This window comes from Musa acuminata, chromosome BXJ1-9 (assembly GCF_036884655.1).
Source record: "Musa acuminata AAA Group cultivar baxijiao chromosome BXJ1-9, Cavendish_Baxijiao_AAA, whole genome shotgun sequence".
NCBI lineage: Eukaryota > Viridiplantae > Streptophyta > Magnoliopsida > Zingiberales > Musaceae > Musa > Musa acuminata.
In genome coordinates this window covers 24,725,651-24,747,303 of record NC_088335.1, presented here as the reverse complement: position 1 = coordinate 24,747,303, position 21,653 = coordinate 24,725,651, and positions in this window count along the sequence as shown.

The window sequence follows — 21,653 nt, the reverse complement described above, 5'->3', positions numbered from 1 at the left end:
CTTGGACTTCCAAGAAACAAAATTTAGTTGCACTATCTACGGCGGAAGCCGAATACATTACTGCAAGTGCATGCTATGCACAAGTTGTTTGGATGAAAAATACATTAGAAGACTATGGAATTCACTTCAAAAATGTTCCCATAAAATGTGATAATACTAGTGCCATATGTCTCACCAAAAATCCAATTTAGCACTCTAGAATTAAGCATATAGATATTAGGCATCATTTCATACGCGATCATGTCCTTAACAATAATGTTGTTTTAGAATTTATTGACATAAAGCATCAATTGACAGATATTTTTACAAAAGCCTTAAATGAAGACCAATTTGAATTCATTAGAAGGGAACTAGGCATGTTAAATTGTCCCTGAAAATAAGCTTGTTTGAATATATTTTCCGAAAAATGTCTCATCCTTTTCCGTTCTTCTATGAATTTGACTTCATCATTCTCCTTCGATTCAAAATGACATATTGAAGTACAACTCATTATCTTAACCTATCTTGAGTCAAACATCTCTGAAAAACAAAAGGGGGAAGAAAGGATTTTTTTTCTTCTTCCGCAGCACGCCAGCGGTGGCACCGCCAAAACCGGTGGTAGCACCGCTCGGTTTGGCGGTGGCAGCGCTCGAGACACCCTTTAAAAACCGAAGGGTTAGGGCCGGTGGTGACACCGCCCCTAACCCGTGAAGGCCTCCCTCAAACTCTTCCAAAAGCTTCCTAACTCTCATTCTAACCTCTAGAAGTCTTGGAGAGGGATTCTTCTTGGTCCAAGCTCTCCATCCTCCAAGAAACACTCCATAAGGTAAAATCTTTCCTTCCTCTTCTTGTTTTACCTACTCATTACAATTTCATATTTTTTTTCCCTATCATCTTGTCTAGATAATGGCTCCTAAGAGATCAAAAGGGAAAATGATTGATGGAGATTCATATGACCACGATCTTTTTAGATCCATAGAAGAGGCCCTTAGGTTTCCAAAATTTGAAACAAGATGTATCCATAAGGGTAAACACGTTGATCTCGATGAACTAGGAGACTTAGAACCCATTAGGTGGTTTGCTCATCTAGAGGCCCTACCTCTCCTACAAATAGATGAACCAATTTATCCTAGGTTAGTTAGGCTCTTTTATGCAAACCTATGGGTAGATAACGATAGCCTAAGTACTTACCTTTTAGGAACACAAATTAGGATTTCTGATAATACTATTTGTGATCTAATTGGAATTACTGAAAAAGAAAGGGGCTGCTATTTTAAAGGTAAATGGGATGTTAATATAATCGGAACAACTTACACCGAAGCTGTCGAAACTATTTTTGTAAACTCAGACCTCGGAATAATACCCAAGAATTGTGAACACTTACTACCTTTTAACTCTAAAATTCTTTATCATATCATAACAAGCATACTATTCCCTAAGCAATTTCATCTTAATGAAATGAGTCTAATAGAGATAAGCACCATGTATTGGATTATGACCGGTCAACATAACTGCTTTGGATACTCAATACGGTAACACATGAAGGATATTATAGCCAAAGATACTATGTTGCCATATGGGGGGTTAATCACTAGATTTCTTCTTGCCTACGACATTTGCATCCCACCTGATGAAGAAACAATTCAAAGTGATAGATATAACATCATCAATAAAAATCTACTGAAAAGACTTAGGTGCACATTTAACAATGGAATATGGGTAAGGCAACCTAGAAGGACTGATCCTATTCCTCCACCAGTAGAACAACCAAAAACACCAATTCTTAGGGGAAATGAATCTCCTACTCCTAGTCCCTTTGGCACACCACCTTCAGCTCCTGTTTCATCCTCTGAAGGACTCATTATGGCAGAATTGTCTCAGATCAAATTCTAACAAGACCAACTCAAATCGCAGCAAGAACAAATTCAACTCCAGCAAATTGAAATTTTGAAGGAACTACGACAAATGAATCAAAAAATAGATGTTATGTATCAGCACTATGGATTACCTCCTAAGGATTAATTGATGTATCTTTTTATTCTGTTCTGTTTACTCTTAATATCAAGTTTGAAGCTCGTCATCTTTTGAACGAAAATTGAACCTTCTTCTTAGATGTATTTTTGAAATTCTGGATATATGCTGATTTTTTTTTGGATGAATGCTGATTTTTTTTTTTGATGAATTCTGGATAAATATTTTTGGCACAAATATTTGAATGATTAATCTTAATGCTGGATTTTTTCTCTATTGATTTAATGATCACAAATTGTGTGTTTCAAAGTCTCATCTCCTTTTTGTTGTTGACAAAGGGGGAGAAAAGTGATGACTTGTATTATTTTGATAGCATGACTTATATGAATTGCAAAAGCTTGTGTGATACGAATGTCTTATATGCCTTGCAAAATCTTTGAGAATATCGCAAGATTGATTGATCATATTGAAAGCATGCCTTACATCTATATCATGAAATTCATGTTGAAAATCTTTATCTCCTGTCGTAGTAAAAATTGCCCTTATCATTCAACATGAAAATGATTTTCATCGAAGTTTCGTATTTACTATTGCTTAATGAGAATAACGATAAGTTCTACAGTTAGAACTTATCGGTTTATGCTTGAATTCATTGGGATGGAATTCAAAGTGTTTTTATCTTCTCATAATATGGCATATAGATAGGGGGAGTTATGTTTAACTCCGTCATCAATTGATTGTCATCATCAAAAAGGGGGAGATTGTTGAATCTCGGATTTTGATGATAAAATCAATCGATGGGTTAATTGATCTAATCCATATTATTGAGTTAAGTGTGCAGGATTAACTACGATAACTAGAAAACATAAAGCAAGAATACCGGAGTCAAGTTTGATGGACGTTTAAGAGTCCGAAGAATCGTCGGAGATGCTGCCGGAACCAACCGAAAAAAAATCGGGAACCTGTCGGAATTTTCGGAAGTTCGCCGAAGAGATCGTCGGAAGTTCATGGAGATCACCGAGAAGGCTCGGCTACTCGTTGAAGTCGTCATAAGATCGGGAGCTTGCTGGGAGTCCATCGGAAGAAATCCGAGGGCATATCGGAAGTCCGCCGGAAGTTCGTTGGAAAGCTCGCCGGAAGAAGACTCGACGTTCGCGATTGAAAAACTTGCTTGGGATGTTTTTAGTTATGTAGTTCACATGTAATTAGGATTAGGATTAAAAGATAATCCTATATCCTGGTTAAGGGGCCAATTGGGCCCAAAATTAGACTTGATTTGGGCTAAATTTAAAGCCCAACCAGTGAACCGAAGGGTCTGGCGGTGGCACCGCCAAACTGGGCGGTTGCACCACCCAGCACCCGAGAGCTAGGCGGTGGCACCGCTTGGCTGGGCGATCGCACCGCCAGTCCACTGTCTGTGTCAGACACTGACAGGCGGTGGCACCGCCAGCATCGGGAACCAAAGAGAATTCAAATTTTGGAACCCAAATTTGAATTCTCTTGAGGCCTATAAATACCCCTCAATTCTCAGTTGAGATCACAACTTTTGAGAAGCAATTGATTGAGAGAAAGGTCTTAGAAAAGTCCTAGCAAGTCTTGTTTTCAATTTGCTAGAGTGTTCACCTCCTTCTTTCTTGCTAAAAATTTGTAAGAGTGTGAACCGCTTGTAAAAAGTTGTAAGAGGGGTATTTGCCCTTCCCCTTCAAGAGATTTGCTAGTGGAAGGTGGGAGCCTCATCGAAGAGGGCCTCGCAAGTGGATGTAGGTCATTTGACCGAACCACTTTAAAATCGGCCTGATCTCTGGTTTGCATTTCATTATTGCTATTTACATTACTACAAACCTGCTAGTCATAAGTGCCCAGCAAGCCAATCACGTGAGTGATGGCACGTGTGACTTGATACAGAATCTTTTTGCTTATTATATTTTGGCGTATATCACTTTATAACTATTGCATAAATGCATATATATTGTGATGTCCTTGGATTTGTGCAATGGGAATCGGATCGTGATGAGATCACGATAATGAGATCGATTCACCTTTAAACACATATCCTAAATAATCCCGGTCATAGGTTACTCGAGAGGGACATCGTGATAACCGGATAGACTGGTGTGCTGTATACCCGTCCATATGATGGATGCAGCTGGTCTCATAGCTGCTCGTGTAGGGACACTAGGGATACAGTACAGGTGCTCATTGGAGAATGAGTTCACTGATTGATCCGCTTACGGAATGCTGGATGGTTGATGATGCCTTATTGTCAGACAACAATTCCGTAGTCCTAGTGGTGTATCTGGTTCTTAGACTTGAGACACCAAGGATGTCCTGTATGAGTGCTCCACTCTTTGATACCAGACTTATAGGTTTGGCTGTTCCCAGATCTAGTACAGCTGGTCATTGGGAGTGGTAGTCGACCTTACGAGGGCTATTGAGTGTCGATAGAGGATCATCCACTCTCGGTATCATGAGAGGAATATCCCATGTGTTCTTGCTCAGACAAATCCCTGGCCAGGGTCATTCGGGTTGAGAGAGAAAGAGTTCTCCGGGAGAATCCGATTAGAGCGAGACTCGAGTAGAAACTGTATGGGTCTGACAGCACCATGCTCGATATACGGTCTCTGGGATATTAGATGGATGAGGGACTATAGGTACATGGTAACTGAGGACAAACAGGTCCAATGGATTGGATTCCCCTGTATCGTCTGTGGACTACGGCGTAGTGGCCTAGTACTTCCGTAGTCGATGAGTCGAGTGAATTATTACAGAGATAATAATTCACTTAGTTAGAAGGAGTTCTGACAGGTATGACTCACGGCCAGCTCGATATTGGGCCTAGAGGGTCACACACATATGGTAGGCATTGCGATGAGTAGAGGTTCGGATATGAGATATCCGACGGAGCCCTTGTCTTATTGGATGCAGATCCAATACCCACTAGGGAAAGGACCCATTAGGGTTTTGACACGGGATCTCTATAAATAGGAGGGATTCACAGCCTCATAGGCTAGAGTCTTTGCTTGCCCTTCCTATTCTCCTCTCCCTCTCCACCTCAGAGTAGGCCTGGAGTTTTGAGGAGCGTCGTCGTAACCCTGCTGTGTGGATCACCGCTAGAGAGGAGGACGCTTGACCTCCTTCACCCTCTCCTAAGGATCTGCAAGGAAACAGGGATATACGATCTCCCTAGGTAACACAATCTCTATACGCAGTTTTGTGTTTTTGCGGATTTTGCGCACCAATCTTCGCACGACGATGAACATCTTTTTGGGAATCGGGGATTTTTGTTTTCTTGTTCTTCCGCTGCGCATATGATGTCGCCCCCCCTATGATTTCCCAACAGTGGTATCAGAGCCAGGTTGTTCGTGCGAATGATTGGTTTTTGAACTGCGTGTGTTGTGTTTAGGAAGAATATTGACGTCAAAATCGTTGACGCAAAAGCAAGGAAGGGCAGCAACAGTTGCTGCCCTCGATCTGCATGCCTGCAGCCAGCCGCAGCCGCAGCCAGGCAGCACAGCGCCGGCGCATGCGCAAGCGCTGTGCTTGCAGCAGCCGGCCGGCGGTCTGCTTGCAGCAGGCTTACGGCCGGCGGGGCTGGGAGCCCGCTCGGTAGAAGCGCCTGCGGCCACTGAGCCCGCGGGCAGAGGCGCCGCGGGGCAGCAGCGCGGGCTGAGGCACCGCAGGGCAGCGACGCCTGTGGCCGCTGCTCCCACGGGCAAAAACCCCGCAGGGGCGGCCGCCAGCGAGACAGCACCACCTGCGGGCGCTGACTCGCGGGCAGAACCGCCCGCGAAGGCGGCGGCGCCCGCGGGGGCGCCCACTTGCAGCGGCAACGACCCTAGCGGGCGTGCCACCTGCAGGCGAGGGCAGTGCCCTCGCCCTCGCCGCACAGGCCGCCGCTAGTAGGGTGGCGGCGGCGGCGGCGCAGCATCGAAAAGGGGAAAGGGTATTAGGGTTTTCTACGCAAAAGACAGTTTTGCCCCTCGGAATTTGAGAAATTCCAGTTTCTGTCTTTTGTCCAAATTACGAAAATACCCTTAGGAATTGAGAAATTCCCTATATATCCCTGATTTCAGAAAATATTAATTAATTAAAAGGTTTAGTTGATTATTATTTTTATTATTATCTAGTAGTCCTACATGATGATGATTATTTATACATGTGATGTATGATGAGTGGACGGATGATCATGGACCGTGTGATGTGTGTACTTGTGATTATTATTATTGAGGTCTGCGAACCTCCATTATATTTCTCGTTTATTGTCGGGCCTGCGTGCCTATGATTAAGTTGTAATCACATGAGGAGGCGCAGCGGGAGCGTGGAAGCCATAGCGGGACCCACGAGACGGACGATCGTGATGCATGGAGATGCATCAAGATGTCGACGGAACCAACGAGGACGAGATGGATGATCACAAGGCATGGAGATGCACCGTTGCACACATAGATCTTGATGTGAGTGAATAGGCCTACTGGCTCGGGCCTAATCATATTAGGTTGTGGTCCATGATCATCTGGTGTGATTGCTTATACACATACTAGATATGTATATATATTTGCATGCGATGTAGATATATATTAAATATGTATATGTGTGACATGTCATATTAGGAGACCAAATCATAGAAACATCTCTCGATAATATTAAGTCGGTAAACGTGAGGCAATTAGATTGACCCACGTGGTCTTCCATCGTTATGAGTAGGAACCGAATCCCGGTGTAGGTTGAGTTGGTCGAGTCCCTCGAGACTCACCTATATCGTGATTCGCTATCTTGCTTACGACATAGAGATGTCACCGGTGACCTGAGGGCATGATATGCTTGGTCGAGTCCCTCGAGGGTATATCATCAAATCAGACTCATCTTGTAACGAAGGTGTTGACTTAACCGAGCATCATGGTTGGTCGAGTCCCTCGAGGCCATGGTGATTCGGAGGCCGAACAGGACGGGAATCACAAGGAGTTGTGATCGGCAAGAGTTGTCTACCTTTTAGGCTTAGTGTGATTGGTCGAGTCCCTCGAGGTTACACTAAGACGCTGATTGGATCCTGATCCCCACTAGAAGTCTGCCGGAGACTTCCGTTTCACGTGCTGAGAGTGTCGCGTGACTCGTTAGTAAAATAGTGGGAGCATATTAAGATAGAAGTCCATATCTTGATAGTTTATTTCTTGCAAAATCTGCATGTTATTCATTTTTGCTACATCTTTATTTTCAGAAAATGTCGCTTTCAAATCCCTTACGTGGCATACTTGATGTCAACCGCCTCACTGGTCCAAATTATACGGATTGGCTCCGTAACTTGAGACTTGTTCTCACAGCGGAGAAAATCGTGTACGTCCTTGATACAGTGATGCCTACGCCCGAAGAAGGGGCAAGCGAGGATGAGATCGCTCGCTACGTGAAGTACATTGATGACTCCACTCTTGCTCAGTGCTATATGTTGGGCTCTATGACTCCAGAGTTACAGAGACAACATGAAAAGACGGATGCCAGATCCATTCTCCTATATGTCCGTAAATTGTTTGAGGAACAGGGAAGGACTCAACGATATGAGATATCCAAGAGCCTTTTCCGCGCTAGGATGACTGAGGGGACACCGGTTCAGAACCATGTCCTAAAGATGATTGAGTGGATAGAGAAACTCACAGGTCTAGGAATGGTCCTAGAGGATAACTTGTGTGTGGACATTGTGCTTCAGTCCCTACCAGATTCCTTTTCACAGTTCATAATGAACTTTAATATGAACAAGCTTGAGGTGACTCTCCCAGAGCTCCTCAATATGTTGAGGGAGGTAGAGAGTACTATTAAGAAAGAGAAGCCAGTTCTCTACACTGGTGAGACCAGAAAGAAAAGGAAAGCAGAAAGGTCCCTTAAGAAGGGAAAGGGCAAGGGCAAACAAGGTAAAGCAAAGGTTGCTAAGAAAGACCCAACAAAGGACAAAGGCCAGTGCTTCCACTGTGGTAAAGATGGGCACTGGAAGAGAAACTGCAAAGAGTACCTTGCAGAAAGGGCGAAACAAAAGCTTGATGAAGCTTCAGGTACATTCATGATCAGTCTCCATTTGTCAGACTCTTATGATAACACATGGGTATTAGATACCGGTAGTGCTTATCATATATGTAATTCGTTGCAGGTTCTGGCAAGTCCTAGGAGACTAGAGAGAGGCGAGATGGACCTCAAGATGGGTAATGGAGCAAAAGTTGCTGTATTAGCTATTGGCGAGGTCGCCCTACATCTGCCTAGTGGAGCTTTTATTGCATTAGATGCATGTTATTTTGTTCCTTCTATTATCAAAAACATTATCTCCATTTCATGTTTAACAGTTAGTGGATATAAATTTGTTTTTGAGAACAATGGTTGTTCGATATTATTAGATGATAAGATCATCATGAAAGGAACATTGCATAATGGTTTATTTATGTTAGACACCACTCCACATATCATGAATATAAATGTGTCCAAAAGGAAACGAGATGAGTTGAACAGTGCATACCTGTGGCATTGTAGGCTAGGTCACATCCATGAAAGAAGGATTCAAAAGTTGCTAAATGATGGATATCTAGATCCATTCGACTATGTGTCATATGCAACTTATGAGCCTTGCATTCGTGGAAAACTGACCAACTCTCCATTTAGTGGAACTGGAGAGAGAGCCACTGAGTTGTTGGAACTCATACATAGTGATGTATGTGGACCCATGTCAACTCATGCCATTGGAGGTTACTCCTACTTCATTACATTTACTGATGATTTCTCAAGGTATGGATATGTGTACTTAATGAAGTACAAGTTCGAGGCCTTTGAGAAATTCAGAGAGTATAAGAATGAGGTGGAGAACCAGACTGGAAAGAGTATCAAAACTCTTCGATCAGATCGAGGAGGTGAGTACTTAAGTACAGAGTTTACTCACTTCCTCAAGGACCATGGGATATTATCCCAATGGACACCTCCTTATACACCTCAGCTCAATGGTGTCTCTGAAAGGAGAAATCGTACATTATTAGATATGGTACGGGCCATGATGAGTTTCGTTGACCTACCCATCTCATTCTGGGGATATGCCCTAGAAACCGCAGCTTACCTTCTGAACAGAGTTCCAACTAAGTCGGTGGTGTCTATACCATATGAGATATGGAAAGGGAAGAAGCCTGATCTTAAAGTAGTTAAGATTTGGGGCTGCTCTGCCCATGTTAAAAGACACAACCCCGATAAGTTAGAATCAAGGACAGGGCGATGTAAATTTGTGGGATACCCCAAGGAAACTTGTGGGTATTACTTCTATCATCTCGAGGACCAAAAGGTCTTTGTAGCTAAGAGAGCAGTGTTCCTTGAGAAGGAACACATTCTTGACGGAGACAGTGGGAGAATGATAGAATTGAGCGAGGTTGGAGAACCAAGCTCAAGCACCACTCTACAGCCCGAGTCTGTTCAGGTATCTAATACACAAGTTTAAACTTTACGCAGGTCTGATAGAGTATCCCATCCTCCTGAGAGATATGTGGGACATATTAGAGCAGAGGATGTAGAGGATATTGATCCTCAGACCTACGAGGAGGCTATTATGAGTATAGACTCCGGGAAGTGGAAAGAAGCCATGAATTCTGAGATGGATTCTATGTACTCCAATAAAGTTTGGAACCTAGTTGATGCACCCGAAGGTATTGTACCCATCGGTTGCAAGTGGATCTTTAAGAAAAAGATCGGAGTAGATGGAAAGGTAGAGACCTATAAAGCAAGGCTAGTGGCTAAGGGGTATCGTCAAAGGCAAGGTGTTGACTACGACGAAACTTTCTCACCCATAGCAATGCTAAAATCCATCAGAATTCTATTGGCTATTGCAGCACACTATGATTATGAGATCTGGCAGATGGATGTGAAAACCGCATTCCTCAACGGGAACCTGGAGGAGGAGGTGTATATGATGCAACCTGAGGGATTCGTGTCCAAGAACTGCCCAGATAAGGTGTGTAGGTTGCTTAGATCCATTTATGGACTAAAGCAAGCTTCCCGAAGTTGGAACATAAGATTTGATGAGGCAATCAGATCTTATGACTTCGTTAAGAACGAAGATGAGCCTTGTGTATACAGAAAGGTAAGTGGGAGCGCTATTAGCTTTTTGGTGTTATATGTGGATGACATCCTCATCATTGGGAATGACATAGGAATGCTATCCACAATAAAGGCTTGGTTATCTAGACACTTCTCCATGAAGGACTTAGGAGAAGCATCTTATATCTTGGGGATTAGAATCTATAGAGATAGATCCAAAAGGATGCTTGGCTTGTCCCAGTCCAGGTACATAGAAACTATTGTCAAAAGGTTTGGCATGGAAAATTCCAAAAGAGGTCTCATACCGATGAGACATGGGATATCGCTTTCTACGAGTATGTCCCCAAAGACTCCAGAAGAAAGGGCGAACATGGATATGATACCTTATGCCTCAGCAATAGGGTCTATCATGTATGCCATGCTATGTACTAGGCCTGATATAGCACATGCTCTGAGTGTCACGAGCAGGTATCAGGCGGATCCAGGCTTGGAGCACTGGAAAGCAGTAAAGTGTATCCTTAAGTACTTGAGAAGGACTAAGGATCTTTTACTAGTATATGGAAGTAATAGCCTTAAGGTTGAAGGCTACACTGACTCAAGTTTTCAGTCTGATGTCGATGATAGCAAGTCGAATTCAGGGTATGTGTACACCTTGAATGGAGGAGCAGTGTGCTGGAAGAGTTCCAAGCAAGATACCACTGCTGACTCGACCACAGAGGCGGAGTACATTGCTGCATCAGATGCAGCAAAGGAGGGAGTCTGGTTGAAGAAGTTCATCACAGATTTGGGAGTCGTGCCGGATAGTGAGGAGCCGATTTCCCTATATTGCGACAACAACAGGGCAATTGCTCAAGCGAAGGAACCTAGGTCTCATCAGAAATCTAAGCATGTTCTGAGGAGGTTCCACCTTATCAGAGAGATCGTGACCCGAGGAGATGTAGCAGTGGAAAGAGTTCCATCCGAAGATAACATTGCAGATCCACTAACAAAGCCATTGTCTCAGATTGTCTTTGAGCGTCACAGGGGTCTGATGGGGATCAGACACATAGGTGATTGGCTTTAGGTCAAGTGGGAGATTGCTAGTCATAAGTGCCCAGCAAGCCAATCACGTGAGTGATGGCACGTGTGACTTGATACAGAATCTTTTTGCTTATTATATTTTGGCGTATATCACTTTATAACTATTGCATAAATGCATATATATTGTGATGTCCTTGGATTTGTGCAATGGGAATCGGATCGTGATGAGATCACGATAATGAGATCGATTCATCTTTAAACACATATCCTAAATAATCCCGGTCATAGGTTACTCGAGAGGGACATCGTGATAACCGGATAGACTGGTGTGCTGTATACCCGTCCATATGATGGATGCAGCTGGTCTCATAGCTGCTCGTGTAGGGACACTAGGGATACAGTACAGGTGCTCATTGGAGAATGAGTTCACTGATTGATCCGCTTACGGAATGCTGGATGGTTGATGATGCCTTATTGTCAGACAACGATTCCGTAGTCCTAGTGGTGTATCTGGTTCTTAGACTTGAGACACCAAGGATGTCCTGTATGAGTGCTCCACTCTTTGATACCAGACTTATAGGTTTGGCTGTTCCCAGATCTAGTACAGCTGGTCATTGGGAGTGGTAGTCGACCTTACGAGGGCTATTGAGTGTCGATAGAGGATCATCCACTCTCGGTATCATGAGAGGAATATCCCATGTGTTCTTGCTCAGACAAATCCCTGGCCAGGGTCATTCGGGTTGAGAGAGAAAGAGTTCTCCGGGAGAATCCGATTAGAGCGAGACTCGAGTAGAAACCATATGGGTCTGACAGCACCATGCTCGATATACGGTCTCTGGGATATTAGATGGATGAGGGACTATAGGTACATGGTAACTGAGGACAGACAGGTCCAATGGATTGGATTCCCCTGTATCGTCTGGGGACTACGGCGTAGTGGCCTAGTACTTCCGTAGTCGATGAGTCGAGTGAATTATTACAGAGATAATAATTCACTGAGTTAGAAGGAGTTCTGACAGGTATGACTCACGGCCAGCTCGATATTGGGCCTAGAGGGTCACACACATATGGTAGGCATTGCGATGAGTAGAGGTTCGGATATGAGATATCCGACGGAGCCCTTGTCTTATTGGATGCAGATCCAATACCCACTAGGGAAAGGACCCATTAGGGTTTTGACACGGGATCTCTATAAATAGGAGGGATTCACAGCCTCATAGGCTAGAGTCTTTGCTTGCCCTTCCTATTCTCCTCTCCCTCTCCACCTCAGAGTAGGCCTGGAGTTTTGAGGAGCGTCGTCGCAACCCTGCTGTGTGGATCACCGCTAGAGAGGAGGACGCTTGACCTCCTTCACCCTCTCCTAAGGATCTGCAAGGAAACAGGGATATACGATCTCCCTAGGTAACACAATCTCTATACGCAGTTTTGTGTTTTTGCGGATTTTGCGCACCAATCTTCGCACGACGATGAACATCTTTTTGGGAATCGGGGATTTTTGTTTTCTTGTTCTTCCGCTGCGCATATGATGTCGCCCCCCCTATGATTTCCCAACAGTCTTACGTGCTTTATTTCCTCATTACCTTTGCTGGATACCTTTACGAACACGCATTCAAGTTAAACATTTCAAGTTCGGTTTTCATCGTATCAAAAGATTTGTCGAAACCAAAGTTTTAATCCGCTGCACTAATTCACCCCCCCCTCTTAGTACCGCTCCGATCCTAACATCCAAAACTCACCAAGAAGATCATTGTAATCTCTAGGATCTTGCCGGGAGTCCACCGGAACATTACCGAGAGATCGTCGAAAGATCGCCGGAAGAAACCAGACTTATTTAGCTTATTGTATGATTAAAATTTTGTAGTTAGCACATAATTGCTAGTCATAAGTGCCCAGCAAGCCAATCACGTGAGTGATGGCACGTGTGACTTGATACAGAATCTTTTTGCTTATTATATTTTGGCATATATCACTTTATAACTATTGCATAAATGCATATATATTGTGATGTCCTTGGATTTGTGCAATGGGAATCGGATCGTGATGAGATCACGATAATGAGATCGATTCACCTTTAAACACATATCCTAAATAATCCCGGTCATAGGTTACTCGAGAGGGACATCGTGATAACTGGATAGACTGGTGTGCTGTATACCCGTCCATATGATGGATGCAGCTGGTCTCATAGCTGCTCGTGTAGGGACACTAGGGATACAGTACAGGTGCTCATTGGAGAATGAGTTCACTGATTGATCCGCTTACGGAATGCTGGATGGTTGATGATGCCTTATTGTCAGACAACGATTCCGTAGTCCTAGTGGTGTATCTGGTTCTTAGACTTGAGACACCAAGGATGTCCTGTATGAGTGCTCCACTCTTTGATACCAGACTTATAGGTTTGGCTGTTCCCAGATCTAGTACAACTGGTCATTGGGAGTGGTAGTCGACCTTACGAGGGCTATTGAGTGTCGATAGAGGATCATCCACTCTCGGTATCATGAGAGAAATATCCCATGTGTTCTTGCTCAGACAAATCCCTGGCCAGGGTCATTCGGGTTGAGAGAGAAAGAGTTCTCCGGGAGAATCCGATTAGAGCGAGACTCGAGTAGAAACCGTATGGGTCTGACAGCACCATGCTCGATATACGGTCTCTGGGATATTAGATGGATGAGGGACTATAGGTACATGGTAACTGAGGACAGACAGGTCCAATGGATTGGATTCCCCTGTATCGTCTGGGGACTACGGCGTAGTGGCCTAGTACTTCCGTAGTCGATGAGTCGAGTGAATTATTACAGAGATAATAATTCACTGAGTTAGAAGGAGTTCTGACAGGTATGACTCACGGCCAGCTCGATATTGGGCCTAGAGGGTCACACACATATGGTAGGCATTGCGATGAGTAGAGGTTCGGATATGAGATATCCGACGGAGCCCTTGTCTTATTGGATGCAGATCCAATACCCACTAGGGAAAGGACCCATTAGGGTTTTGACACGGGATCTCTATAAATAGGAGGGATTCACAGCCTCATAGGCTAGAGTCTTTGCTTGCCCTTCCTATTCTCCTCTCCCTCTCCACCTTAGAGTAGGCCTGGAGTTTTGAGGAGCGTCGTCGCAACCCTGCTGTGTGGATCACCGCTAGAGAGGAGGACGCTTGACCTCCTTCACCCTCTCCTAAGGATCTGCAAGGAAACAGGGATATACGATCTCCCTAGGTAACACAATCTCTATACGCAGTTTTTGTGTTTTTGCGGATTTTGCGCACCAATCTTCGCACGACGATGAACATCTTTTTGGGAATCGGGGATTTTTGTTTTCTTGTTCTTCCGCTGCGCATATGATGTCGCCCCCCCTATGATTTCCCAACAGTGGTATCAGAGCCAGGTTGTTCGTGCGAATGATTGGTTTTTGAACTGCGTGTGTTGTGTTTAGGAAGAATATTGACGTCAAAATCGTTGACGCAAAAGCAAGGAAGGGCAGCAACAGTTGCTGCCCTCGATCTGCATGCCTGCAGCCAGCCGCAGCCGCAGCCAGGCACCACAGCGCCGGCGCATGCGCAAGCGCTGTGCCTGCAGCAGCCGGCCGGCGGTCTGCTTGCAGCAGGCTTGCGTCCGGCGGGGCTGGCAGCCCGCTCGGTAGAAGCGCCTGCGGCCACTGAGCCCGCGGGCAGAGGCGCCGCGGGGCAGCAGCGCGGGCTGAGGCACCGCAGGGCAGCGGCGCCTGTGGCCGCTGCTCCCACGGGCAAAAACCCCGTAGGGGCGGCCGCCAGCGAGACAGCACCACCTGCGGGCGCTGACTCGCGGGCAGAACCGCCCGCGAAGGCGGCGGCGCCCGCGGGGGCGCCCACTTGCAGCGGCAACGACCCTAGCGGGCGTGCCACCTGCAGGCGAGGGCAGTGCCCTCGCCCTCGCCGCACAGGCCGCCGCCAGCAGGGTGGCGGCGGCGGCGGCGCAGCATCGAAAAGGGGAAAGAGTATTAGGGTTTTCTACGCAAAAGACAGTTTTGCCCCTCGGAATTTGAGAAATTCCAGTTTCTGTCTTTTGTCCAAATTACGAAAATACCCTTAGGAATTGAGAAATTCCCTATATATCCCTGATTTCAGAAAATATTAATTAATTAAAAGGTTTAGTTGATTATTATTTTTATTATTATCTAGTAGTCCTACATGATGATGATTATTTATACATGTGATGTATGATGAGTGGACGGATGATCATGGACCGTGTGATGTGTGTACTTGTGATTATTATTATTGAGGTCTGCGAACCTCCATTATATTTCTCGTTTATTGTCGGGCCTGCGTGCCTATGATTAAGTTGTAATCACATGGGGAGGCGCAGCGGGAGCGTGGAAGCCATAGCGGGACCCACGAGACGGACGATCGTGATGCATGGAGATGCATCAAGATGTCGACGGAACCAACGAGGACGAGATGGATGATCACAAGGCATGAAGATGCACCGTTGCACACATAGATCTTGATGTGAGTGATTAGGCCTACTGGCTCGGGCCTAATCATATTAGGTTGTGGTCCATGATCATCTGGTGTGATTGCTTATACACATACTAGATATGTATATATATTTGCATGCGATGTAGATATATATTAAATATGTATATGTGTGACATGTCATATTAGGAGACCAAATCATAGAAACATCTCTCGATAATATTAAGTCGGTAAACGTGAGGCAATTAGATTGACCCACGTGGTCTTCCATCGTTATGAGTAGGAACCGAATCCCGGTGTAGGTTGAGTTGGTCGAGTCCCTCGAGACTCACCTATATCGCGATTCGCTATCTTGCTTACGACATAGAGATGTCACCGGTGACCTGAGGGCATGATATGCTTGGTCGAGTCCCTCGAGGGTATATCATCAAATCAGACTCATCTTGTAACGAAGGTGTTGACTTAACCGAGCATCATGGTTGGTCGAGTCCCTCGAGGCCATGGTGATTCGGAGGCCGAACAGGACGGGAATCACAAGGAGTTGTGATCGGCAAGAGTTGTCTACCTTTTAGGCTTAGTGTGATTGGTCGAGTCCCTCGAGGTTACACTAAGACGCTGATTGGATCCTGATCCCCACTAGAAGTCTGCCGGAGACTTCCGTTTCACGTGCTGAGGGTGTCGCATGACTCGTTAGTAAAATAGTGGGAGCATATTAAGATAGAAGTCCATATCTTGATAGTTTATTTCTTGCAAAATCTGCATGTTATTCATTTTTGCTACATCTTTATTTTCAGAAAATGTCGCTTTCAAATCCCTTACGTGGCATACTTGATGTCAACCGCCTCACTGGTCCAAATTATACGAATTGGCTCCGTAACTTGAGAATTGTTCTCTCAGCGGAGAAAATCGTGTACGTCCTTGATACAGTGATGCCTACGCCCGAAGAAGGGGCAAGCGAGGATGAGATCGCTCGCTACGTGAAGTACATTGATGACTCCACTCTTGCTCAGTGCTATATGTTGGGCTCTATGACTCCAGAGTTACAGAGACAACATGAAAAGATGGATGCCAGATCCATTCTCCTACATGTCCGTAAATTGTTTGAGGAACAGGGAAGGACTCAACGATATGAGATATCCAAGAGCCTTTTCCGCGCTAGGATGACTGAGGGGACACCGGTTCAGAACCATGTCCTAAAGATGATTGAGTGGATAGAGAAACTCACAGGTCTAGGAATGGTCCTAGAGGATAACTTGTGTGTGGACATTGTGCTTCAGTCCCTACCAGATTCCTTTTCACAGTTCATAATGAACTTTAATATGAACAAGCTTGAGGTGACTCTACCAGAGCTCCTCAATATGTTGAGGGAGGCAGAGAGTACTATTAAGAAAGAGAAGCCAGTTCTCTACACTGGTGAGACCAGAAAGAAAAGGAAAGCAGAAAGGTCCCTTAAGAAGGGAAAGGGCAAGGGCAAACAAGGTAAAGCAAAGGTTGCTAAGAAAGACCCAACAAAGGACAAAGGCCAGTGCTTCCACTGTGGTAAAGATGGGCACTGGAAGAGAAACTGCAAAGAGTACCTTGCAGAAAGGGCGAAACAAAAGCTTGATGAAGCTTCAGGTACATTCATGATCAGTCTCCATTTGTCAGACTCTTATGATAACACATGGGTATTAGATACCGGTAGTGCTTATCATATATGTAATTCGTTGCAGGTTCTGGCAAGGCCTAGGAGACTAGAGAGAGGCGAGATGGACCTCAAGATGGGTAATGGAGCAAAAGTTGCTGTATTAGCTGTTGGCGAGGTCGCCCTACATCTGCCTAGTGGAGCTTTTATTGCATTAGATGCATGTTATTTTGTTCCTTCTATTATCAAAAACATTATCTCCATTTCATGTTTAACAGTTAGTGGATATAAATTTGTTTTTGAGAACAATGGTTGTTCGATATTATTAGATGATAAGATCATCACGAAAGGAACATTGCATAATGGTTTATTTATGTTAGACACCACTCCACATATCATGAATATAAATGTGTCCAAAAGGAAACGAGATGAGTTGAACAGTGCATACCTGTGACATTGTAGGCTAGGTCACATCCATGAAAGAAGGATTCAAAAGTTGCTAAATGATGGATATCTAGATCCATTCGACTATGTGTCATATGCAACTTGTGAGCCTTGCATTCGTGGAAAACTGACCAACTCTCCATTTAGTGGAACTGGAGAGAGAGCCACTGAGTTGTTGGAACTCATACATAGTGATGTATGTGGACCCATGTCAACTCATGCCATTGGAGGTTACTCCTACTTCATTACATTTACTGATGATTTCTCAAGGTATGGATATGTGTACTTAATGAAGTACAAGTCCGAGGCCTTTGAGAAATTCAGAGAGTATAAGAATGAGGTGGAGAACCAGACTGGAAAGAGTATCAAAACTCTTCGATCAGATCGAGGAGGTGAGTACTTAAGTACAGAGTTTACTCACTTCCTCAAGGACCATGGGATATTATCCCAATGGACACCTCCTTATACACCTCAGCTCAATGGTGTCTCTGAAAGGAGAAATCGTACATTATTAGATATGGTACGGTCCATGATGAGTTTCGCTGACCTACCCATCTCATTCTGGGGATATGCCCTAGAAACCGCAGCTTACCTTCTGAACAGAGATCCAACTAAGTCGGTGGTGTCTACACCATATGAGATATGGAAAGGGAAGAAGCCTGATCTTAAAGTAGTTAAGATTTGGGGCTGCTCTGCCCATGTTAAAAGACACAACCCCGATAAGTTAGAATTAAGGACAGGGCGATGTAAATTTGTGGGATACCCCAAGGAAACTTGTGGGTATTATTTCTATCATCTCGAGGACCAAAAGGTCTTTGTAGCTAAGAGAGCAGTGTTCCTTGAGAAGGAACACATTCTTGGCGGAGACAGTGGGAGAATGATAGAGTTGAGCGAAGTTAGGGAACTAAGCTCAAGCACCACTCTACAGCCCGAGTCTGTTCAGGTATCTAATACACAAGTTTCAACTTTACGCAGGTCTGATAGAGTATCCCATCCTCCTGAGAGATATGTGGGACATATTAGAGCAGAGGATGTAGAGGATATTGATCCTCAGACCTACGAGGAGGCTATTATGAGTATAGACTCCGGGAAGTGGAAAGAAGCCATGAATTCTGAGATGGATTCTATGTACTCCAATAAGGTTTGGAACCTAGTTGATGCACCCGAAGGTATTGTACCCATCGGTTGCAAGTGGATCTTTAAGAAAAAGATCGGAGTAGATGGAAAGGTAGAGACCTATAAAGCAAGGCTAGTGGCTAAGGGGTATCGTCAAAGGCAAGGTGTTGACTACGACGAAACTTTCTCACCCGTAGCAATGCTAAAATCCATCAGAATTCTATTGGCTATTGTAGCACACTATGATTATGAGATCTGGCAGATGGATGTGAAAACCGCATTCCTCAACGGGAACCTGGAGGAGGAGGTGTATATGATGCAACCTGAGGGATTCGTGTCCAAGAACTGCCCAGATAAGGTGTGTAGGTTGCTTAGATCCATTTATGGATTAAAGCAAGCTTCCCGAAGTTGGAACATAAGATTTGATGAGGCAATCAGATCTTATGACTTCGTTAAGAACGAAGATGAGCCTTGTGTATACAGAAAGGTAAGTGGGAGCGCTATTAGCTTTTTGGTGTTATATGTGGATGACATCCTCATCATTGGGAATGACATAGGAATGCTATCCACAATAAAGGCTTGGTTATCTAGACACTTCTCCATGAAGGACTTAGGAGAAGCATCTTATATCTTGGGGATTAGAATCTATAGAGATAGATCCAAAAGGATGCTTGGCTTGTCCCAGTCCAGGTACATAGAAACTATTGTCAAAAGGTTTGGCATGGAAAATTCCAAAAGAGGTCTCATACCGATGAGACATGGGATATCGCTTTCTACGAGTATGTCCCCAAAGACTCCAGAAGAAAGGGCGAACATGGATATGATACCTTATGCCTCAGCAATAGGGTCTATCATGTATGCCATGCTATGTACTAGGCCTGATATAGCGCATGCTCTGAGTGTCACGAGCAGGTATCAGGCGGATCCAGGCTTGGAGCACTGGAAAGCAGTAAAGTGTATCCTTAAGTACTTGAGAAGGACTAAGGATCTTTTACTAGTATATGGAGGTAATAGCCTTAAGGTTGAAGGCTACACTGACTCAAGTTTTCAGTCTGATGTCGATGATAGCAAGTCGAATTCAGGGTATGTGTACACCTTGAATGGAGGAGCAGTGTGCTGGAAGAGTTCCAAGCAAGATACCACTGCTGACTCGACCATAGAGGCGGAGTACATTGCTGCATCAGATGCAGCAAAGGAGGGAGTCTGGTTGAAGAAGTTCATCACAGATTTGGGAGTCGTGCCGGATAGTGAGGAGCCGATTTCCCTATATTGCGGCAACAACGGGGCAATTGCTCAAGCGAAGGAACCTAGGTCTCATCAGAAATCTAAGCATGTTCTGAGGAGGTTCCACCTTATCAAAGAGATCGTGACCCGAGGAGATGTAGCAGTGGAAAGAGTTCCATCCGAAGATAACATTGCAGATCCACTAACAAAGCCATTGTCTCAGATTGTCTTTGAGCGTCACAGGGGTCTGATGGGGATCAGACACATAGGTGATTGGCTTTAGGTCAAGTGGGAGATTGCTAGTCATAAGTGCCCAGCAAGCCAATCACGTGAGTGATGGCACGTGTGACTTGATACAGAATCTTTTTGCTTATTATATTTTGGCGTATATCACTTTATAACTATTGCATAAATGCATATATATTGTGATGTCCTTGGATTTGTGCAATGGGAATCGGATCGTGATGAGATCACGATAATGAGATCGATTCACCTTTAAACACATATCCTAAATAATCCCGGTCATAGGTTACTCGAGAGGGACATCGTGATAACCGGATAGACTGGTGTGCTGTATACCCGTCCATATGATGGATGCAGCTGGTCTCATAGCTGCTCGTGTAGGGACACTAGGGATACAGTACAGGTGCTCATTGGAGAATGAGTTCACTGATTGATCCGCTTACGGAATGCTGGATGGTTGATGATGCCTTATTGTCAGACAACGATTCCGTAGTCCTAGTGGTGTATCTGGTTCTTAGACTTGAGACACCAAGGATGTCCTGTATGAGTGCTCCACTCTTTGATACCAGACTTATAGGTTTGGCTGTTCCCAGATCTAGTACAGCTGGTCATTGGGAGTGGTAGTCGACCTTACGAGGGCTATTGAGTGTCGATAGAGGATCATCCACTCTCGGTATCATGAGAGGAATATCCCATGTGTTCTTGCTCAGACAAATCCCTGGCCAGGGTCATTCGGGTTGAGAGAGAAAGAGTTCTCCGGGAGAATCCGATTAGAGCGAGACTCGAGTAGAAACCGTATGGGTCTGACAGCACCATGCTCGATATACGGTCTCTGGGATATTAGATGGATGAGGGACTATAGGTACATGGTAACTGAGGACAGACAGGTCCAATGGATTGGATTCCCCTGTATCGTCTGGGGACTACGGCGTAGTGGCCTAGTACTTCCGTAGTCGATGAGTCGAGTGAATTATTACAGAGATAATAATTCACTGAGTTAGAAGGAGTTCTGACAGGTATGACTCACGGCCAGCTCGATATTGGGCCTAGAGGGTCACACACATATGGTAGGCATTGCGATGAGTAGAGGTTCGGATATGAGATATCCGACGGAGCCCTTGTCTTATTGGATGCAGATCCAATACCCACTAGGGAAAGGACCCATTAGGGTTTTGACACGGGATCTCTATAAATAGGAGGGATTCACAGCCTCATAGGCTAGAGTCTTTGCTTGCCCTTCCTATTCTCCTCTCCCTCTCCACCTCAGAGTAGGCCTGGAGTTTTGAGGAGCGTCGTCGCAACCCTGCTGTGTGGATCACCGCTAGAGAGGAGGACGCTTGACCTCCTTCACCCTCTCCTAAGGATCTGCAAGGAAACAGGGATATACGATCTCCCTAGGTAACACAATCTCTATACGCAGTTTTTGTGTTTTTGCGGATTTTGCGCACCAATCTTCGCACGACGATGAACATCTTTTTGGGAATCGGGGATTTTTGTTTTCTTGTTCTTCCGCTGCGCATATGATGTCGCC